This window comes from Otolemur garnettii, unplaced genomic scaffold, assembly GCF_000181295.1.
Source record: "Otolemur garnettii isolate 467f Iridium unplaced genomic scaffold, OtoGar3 scaffold00023, whole genome shotgun sequence".
In the NCBI taxonomy this organism is placed as follows: Eukaryota; Metazoa; Chordata; class Mammalia; order Primates; family Galagidae; genus Otolemur; species Otolemur garnettii.
Window position 1 is genome coordinate 14515361 of NW_003852418.1, and position 7929 is coordinate 14523289.

The following is a 7929-nucleotide window of genomic DNA, read 5'->3' on the forward strand; positions in this document are numbered from 1 at the left end:
AAAAAAAAAAAAAAAAAAAAAAAGATTAACTTCGGTGTACAGCAAAATGCCTTACATGACTCTACCGCTGCCAACTAATTACCATTCTCCAACTTCAAGAGTATAATGACATTTTTAAAAAGTATCCTATTTAACAATATCATTAAGTTGACCGGCACAAGCCAAAACCATATCACTTAGATTTGGATTTATACCCGCTCTCCTCTGTATGACCCACCACCAACACCACTGGACATGCTAGGGACATCTTTGACGGCCAAGGCCCCTAGCTCTGGACTTAGAAACTGTAACAGATGTAGACAAAAACACTTCTGTAAACTAATACAAAGAATACTACTTTAAACCAGGTTTAGATCACTTAAAACCAACTTGCTAAACAAAAAAGTAGTTGTAATAAGAAAGACTTAATAGAAATTCTAATCACTGTCAAACAAGGAATCAGCTGAAGCAGCTTCCTAGAACCCCGTAGCCTCCTAGGATAGCCCATGAAGCCAGCAGGGATGGCCCTTCGGATGAAGGAACTGTCTTTCTTGACATAGCAAGGAAGGGGGAAAGGAAGATATTATAACCCAACCCTATAGTCTAATACTTTTAATTTGCAAAAAAAGGGAGCATTCTGAACACATTAATTATGGAAAGGTACTTCACACAAATGTTTAACTCAAATAAGTGACAGACCTTTTACCCCAAGGCACCTAGGTCAAGAAATTATTCAACATAACCCTATATTGAGAGATACTAACTTATTTTGAGATTATTTAAGCAGATACTTTTTAAAAAATTTACCACAATATAATCTTTAAAATCCAGCGGGAACCACATGCTGTGAACGCCTGAAATATGTTAAGTCTCATGCTCCTTGGGACACACTGGCTGGACACTGATTTGTGACTGGAGTTACTCTGAATTCTACAACTACTTTCAAGTCTTGAAATGACCAGTATTTACATTTTATATAGTGCTTTTTACAAAGCACAAGAATTTGTCCTTTGACTACAACAAATCAGGGGCAGTAGCCACCTTGCTGACAGTCGCTGCAACTGGAAATATTTTCCTCCCCATACAGGCGTACTCAAACCATTCGCCTCTAGGGACAGCACGTCTGCTTCAGCTGAGCAGGATACCTTACATTCGAATCGGTATATTTTACATATCACGGTATGGAGCAATAAGAGATTCAAAGTCCTCAAAAACTGCCAGAAACACAGAGAAATTCTACCTATGCAGAAGTAATCTGCCACATTTCTACAAATGTTGTTCTCAAGTCACCAAAATGTCCTACTAAATAAATGTTATCAAACATCCCACTTAAACTGCTGCTCTCTAGCCAAAGTGCTTCCTTAAAGGCGCAAAGTCATCCCCGAGAACTGGTTAAGAAGCTGTTAGTTTCTCTATCAGCTTTTCCTCTGTATTTTACACATACTATCTTTTCTAAGTCTAGTCACTAGATTGAAGAAAACTCTGCCTAGCAATCTACAATAACAATGAGAAGCTACAGGTTTGTTTATTCTTAAATCCTTTAAATCCTTCAACACTATTTCAAGGAAATCACTAAGTTCATATCCATGAGCTAAATGATCAACCCACTTTCCTGATACAGCTGTGGACAGATGCTAAAAAGCTAAGCAAAAAAACTTCCATCAGACTGTTCAAAGTTTCTATTCAAAAGTTCCTATTCAATGTTACAACTTAACCTCTTCACAGACAGAAGACTGTTCAAAGGCAAAGTTTGGTAAGATACTGTAGGAAATAATCTCATTTTCTTGAAATTGTTATCTGTCCTAAATAGGATTAGAGACCAAAGTACTATAAAATATAATCACATTAGCATGTTTGAGTATTACAATTAGAAACTGCCAGATTTACCCCAAATAGCTTAAGGTCAGCTAAAGAATCTCAATAAAAATTTAAAGTATCAACATTTCCGTTTTAGTTTCAACATTAACTTATATGATGATCTGCAAACTGGCTTTTTAAAACTCTACCTTGTTCTGAAAAGTTATAAACTTTTTTTTAATTTTAATTAAGATGAAACATTGCTATCTGTCAGCTTCCGCTATTATTACTACTTAACCAGTAGAACACGAAATATTCTGAAAAGCTCTGAACTTAACTGCACCAAAAGATTTCAGCAAATTAAAAAATAAATTGTTCTATCTTTTCCTGTACTCTCAACTTTCTACAAAGAAAATGTGTATGTGTGTGTGCTCACGCAAGTATGCACATACGAATAACTGTGTGTATGTGTATACATACTAGTAGGCATGTACAAATAACTATGGACATATACACACTAATAACTATGGCATTACACTACACCACCATGCTAAGCCCTACACTATTTTTTCCACAAGATCAAATAATAAACTTTCTGAACTAGACTCAGTGTAACTAACTTCAGTTAAATACAATCTTAGGCAATACCTTTACAGGCCTAAGATCTTTCTTTAGCAACACTGAAATAGTCCCCTCCCTAATATTTGTTGAATAAACACTAAAGTTGGAAGTCTGGCTCTTTCAAGGCACCTGTTTGCTTTCAAAAACAAAGGGGAAAGTCTCCTTTCAATTAATAATACAATCACTGTTCAGCAAATTTATGTCGTACTGAAAAATAAACTTACAAGAGACAGGAAGACAGTATTTCTGGTATAACTGAATTGTTTAAATTACCCTGATTTGATACAGGTAGGAAGGGTGAAAACATGTATCCCTCCTAATGCTGACTCAAGAACATATCTGTAAGCCTGCATTTCCAGTCCATTTAACTACATTTTAAATTCAAAAGGTTTCCAAACACACTAGGAACTGATGAAACACCAATACAAAAACACTCCACAAAGCCATTAAAAAACCAGCATCTGACTCTACTAAGTCAAAAACAACTTTGGTAAAGCCTAAGGACAAAGGCTACGAAATTAAACTAATTCCCTCATACAACTTACTCAGCTGTCTTTTCAGGTTTAGTAATTTTATGTCTCAACTTTATCATAAAATTACCAAACTGGCCCCAAATTTCCAGTAACTCAAGTTATGCTGATACACTGGGCAGGAAGTAATGGGGATGTTTAGCACGGTCGGTCAACAAAGGCTGAAATGTAAAGAATCCCAATGTTAAATATAAAAAAGTAATTTGCAGCAGCAGCTGCCTAACGGGGGCTTCCCCCCTATTTATTTGGAAGACAGATGTGGACAAGAAGAATTGAATTTGCTGGTCACGAGCTACAGACTTTTGGAAAGAATGGTCCCTGTTCTTCCACTTCCTTAAAGTCAGATTTCTATCTGCCCTCGTGGTCTAAATTCAGAAACCTTTGCCCCACATACCACTGCAAATTTGTCTAACTATATTACTGGTTGCAGAAAAATAATACAGATCACCTTACTCAAAAAAAAAAAAAAATAACATTTCAGAGTTCTTATAGCGCCCTCAAAATGAGGCCATTAAGTTACTTTCAATAATCAGACTTCCCTCCCCCAAATTTAAGTCCTGTGTAGTCTTTGTGTAATACCTTCTTTCTTCCACATGCATTTAAACTAGTTAACACCCCTCCCCCCCAAAATCTGGAGATGAGGTGTGGGGATCAGATCGCCTCCATTGTTACAAGTTTCATTTACATGCAGTAACTAAACCCGTCACTGTTTAGAATATTTAATAAGATTGGGATTCCTTTAATTCTATTTCAGTAGCTGTTCTGTAAATACCTTCCAGGTTTTTATTTAATACCCCAGTCATTTGAAAACTATTCTATATACTCCAATTATAGTAATTTAAAATCTCATTACCTTAACTTTATTCTGTTGGAAGACTCATCAGTTTATACAACTGTCTCATGTTTTCATTCCTACTTTATAATTCTCAAACTTGAAAACATAATAGCCATTGCTCATTCTTTAGCTTCACCTTTCCTATTCATTTATTAAACACAGCTACTGGATTAAACTGAAACAGGAAATTAGGAATGAACCATTTAAGACAAATCGTACCCGCAACCTCACAATCCATAGAAACAAAGCCTCCTCTAAAACACAAAAATCATTTACTTTCACAGGAAAGCCAGCTAAAAGTAGATCCTTTTGTGAAGTAGTGCCTTCTGGGCACTCAAGAATAATTAAAACTACTCAAAAGTTCTTATCCACCAATATCATGTTTGTAGCAACTGTGAGAAGAGAAAGCAGTTTTACAGAGTGGGAAAACAGCGCATCTTTTGGGACCCCTGAGGCTCTAATCAAGCCTTCCAGAATTAAAGAGGGCTCCAGGGTTGGAAAATGGCAACCCTGCTGAGGCAAAAACAGACCATTTCATAATAAATGTTGTTAAAAGAGAAAAAAGTGATTAGCATTTATCTTCAATGAGGAGACAGGGAGACTCAGTCACTGCCAGGCCATTATATTCCTTAATTATTTCATCAGTTTATAAGTGACTTGATGATTAAGTCTTATTTTCAGATTTCCTCTGAAACAAGTCCACTGGAAGGGGATTAGGGGTTCCAATTCCTCCCTCAGGAGTCCCAGCCAAAAATGGAGGATCACAAAGAAAATGCTAATCTACCCCCACCTTAAAAAGTAAAGGCAGTCAAAGTCAAAACCTCCACTCCTCCCCTTCCTCCCGCACTACCTGGAAAAAAAGAAAAAGAAAAAATGAGCTGCTATCCAGACAGATTCTTCAGGGTGAAGGGGGAAATTTTTTCTACATATTTTTTCTAAGTGGTGTATTAGTTCCTTTTTTTAAGTAAGAAGTGAAAGGGAATATGAACCCAACACAATTGCTAAACTTCGATCTCACCAGTTATTAAAAAACAGCAAAGGTCAAACTGCCAAGTGTTAAGAGGTGTTTATGAAGACAAAAGAATTAAAAGAAGTGGGACACTAAAGAAAAGAATGTGTCCTTCACCAGTCAGCCACGATCTTGTCCTCTATTTCCTCCTCCTGTATGCAAATAAATGTGCAGTCCTGAAGGACTAGACTTCCTCATCACACCAAATAATTAAAACTCCCAACTACCAGGTTATTGGCCCTGTTCTAACAATTTAAATTATAATTCTGCCTTGTAAGTATTGACAACTGAAGTTTTAAATAAGACACTGCCTCTTCGACTTAATACTTATATAACTGATTAAAGATGGCAGCAATTTGGGGGAAGGAAGTGACTTCGACTAAAACATCAGGATTTTAAAAAATAAAACTAAAAAACCCAAAACCCAACGACAGTCCTCAGAACACGGAACAAAACAGTATCTAAGATAAACATGACTTCTCAGAAGGAAAAAAGTTATCTGCCATTAAGGACACACCTTAAAAGTTCTCAGCACACATTAACTAAGCAAGCACAAACTAGTGGCTCGACTGTTCTATTTTCCAGACAAAAAGCAATGAGGCTATTACCCTGCACTTGTTACTACAGACACATAAAGGCTTTTTAGAAACTCCAGATCTATTACTCATTCTCCAAGTATAAAACTTAGCATTTTAAGTCTTGCTGAGTATCAGTCAAGGCAGCCCACCCATTTCAGGGGGGAAAAGTACAGTAAAATACGAACATTTTAAATGTGCTTCCTGACACATACAAAAGAGAAGGTAAAAGGCCTCCTAAGACCCCTACCTAGTCACCAGGCCTGGCCCGCAGCTGTTGCTACCTCGCCTTTTCTTTTGTTGAGCTTAATCTCATGTCAAGTCATTCAACCAACTCAAAAGTGATGAAGACATAATTGAATCAACCTGAACTAAATCAGACCTAGGCTGCTTGAAACATACAGCTTAATGGTTCCAAACGATCTAGAAAACTAGGAAACCGGCCACACTGTGGTACACACGGTGGTCAATAATACACAACTGGCCAATGGACCAGTGCAACCGCCAGCTATTTAACACATGTTTAGGAATGTTCAAAGCTTCAAGCCCTATAGGCTGATTCAGAAAGATAAACTGAGACTTAAGGAATTTGAAAGTGGAACAACACACTAAAGCCTTAAGTCTTGAAATGACTGTCCTTTCCTGGGGTGAAGAAAAGAAGAAAAAAAAAAAAGAAAAAAACTGCTTGTTTCCAGCGTGGACAAGATACTGGGGTCCCAGAAGTGGCCACTGGTGGCTTTTTCTTTCTCCCATAACTTAACCTTGCGGAAAACTCCCCGCCTGCTATCCCCACCCCCACCCCACCCGCCCAAGAATGCGTCTTCCAGTCTTCCGCCGCCCTACCCTAAATCCTAAAATGTGGGTTCAAACCTGGGCCCTAAACGTCCTTCCAGATCCCGGGGACCCAAGTACCGGCTGCGCAACCTCGCGGACCAGCTCCTGCCCCTCCGCGCAGGACCGCCCAGGCAGCCCCAAATCCTGCCTCTGGGCCCCCAGCAGCGCCCTCCCTTCCCCTCCCCATCCTGTCCCGCTCGCATTTGGGGGCCAAATCAAGAGTGAAGAGGGCTCTACATGTGAAACTGAGCAGTTTCACCACTCGCCGCCTCCTGGCAGAAACTTCCCTTTAAAAAAAAAAAAGAGAGAGAGAAAGAAAAACACACTTTTGGGCTAACATTTCAATCCCTCCTGCCCTCTCGAGTTCCTAGTTCTCTTTCCAACTGGCTTTGGGTCTCCCACTAGAATTGAGAGTTGTAAAGATAATTCTTTTAAGAGTTTATAGGGCATTAAAAGAGGTTTTTTTTTTTTTTTTAAATCTTTAAAGGACAGGAGAAAAAAACCACCTTATCACAACACATCCAGGAAAAGCAGCCCTGTACACCGCCTGCTTAGGGATGGGCAGGCGATCGGAGACTCCCAGGGACGGATTTTCAGGGAGCCTGGGAGGGTCACTAGGGCACACCTCGGGGTCTGCGGCAAGGCCCGGCCCCTCCCGCGGCCCCTATAGACGCACTCTCTACCCTGCCCGTGTGGACGGTCCCGGCCATTGTTTGCGGGGGATGCCAGTTTGGACGCATTGTTTTGGCTGTTTCCAACTTGCTCCAGCCCCTCCCGGGGAACCGCAGGGGACCCCCGCACCGGCCCCCTCCCCTCCGGCCACCCCCCAAGGCCAAGTCGGCAAACTGGGAGACCTGCTCCGCAGAGCGACCCAACTTTTCGGAGCAGGCGCCCGTCCGCCCACGCAGCCCCCGGCTCCCTCCGGCCGGCCCCTGGCTGCTGACCGAGAAAAACGGGGACCCCCGCGTCCCGAGGCTATTCTGAATACTTCCAATAGTGAATGTGACGGTAAAACACTGTACACGCCGGGGGTCGCCAACACCTTCTCGCTGGCGAAATAGCTCAGAAGCCGGGTGGGGAGGGGGCGCCCTAGAGGAAAGGAATAGAAAGAGCAAAAACGGGGTGATGCGAGGATCCTCCGGGGCGGGGTACAAGATAACGAGGGCCGGGAGACTCGAGAGCCGGCTCGGGGAGACTCCGGAGGGGTCGGCGCGGGCGGGGGGCGCGCCCCCTTTACCTGCGGCTCCGGCTCCTCGGCCATTTCCTCGCTCGGCGGCGGCCGGGACTGAACTGACACCACACGAGCTAGCCGAGGTTTGAATGAGGAGGGAGCGGGCGAGGAGGGGAGGGGGCGGGGAAGGCAGGAGGGAGGGGAGGCGACGGGGAGTTTTCTCTCGGCCTTTTGTGCGGACACCTCCTGGATTCCGCGCCCGCACCCGGCCCCCCAAAAAGAGACTGGGGGCCCCTGGGTGAGGGGCAAAGCCATCCCTCAGAGCGCCTTGGGGACTCGCGCCTTGAAGACCGCCCCCCAAAAAGAGGCCCCCCCCACGTCCCCTCCCACCCCCGCCCGGAGGATTTGGGGGCCGGGCTCACCTCGGGCGCGGGGCTAAGGTGAGCGGGGCGGGGGTGCGCACGGGGGGCAAAGGCGCGGGCGCCCCCTACTCGTCCGCGCGGGGACAGTGCAGGCGCGGGGGGTCCCTAGAGCCGCCGTGGCGAGTCCCTAGAGCCGCCGTGGCGCGGCGCGTCCGG

At 43.0% G+C, this 7929-nt stretch overlaps 1 protein-coding gene across 1 annotated transcript in view; it reads right to left on the reverse strand.

Moving 5' to 3' along the window:
- The window catches only part of ZNF217 (zinc finger protein 217), a 27878-nt gene extending 20423 nt beyond the window's left edge, over positions 1 to 7455 (reverse strand). Inside the window, exon 1 of the mRNA XM_012803979.2 lies at positions 7418 to 7455. The gene's annotated coding sequence lies outside the window, so the exon portion shown is untranslated. The remainder of the gene's footprint in view (positions 1 to 7417) is intronic.
- Between the last annotated feature and the right edge of the window lie 474 nt (positions 7456 to 7929).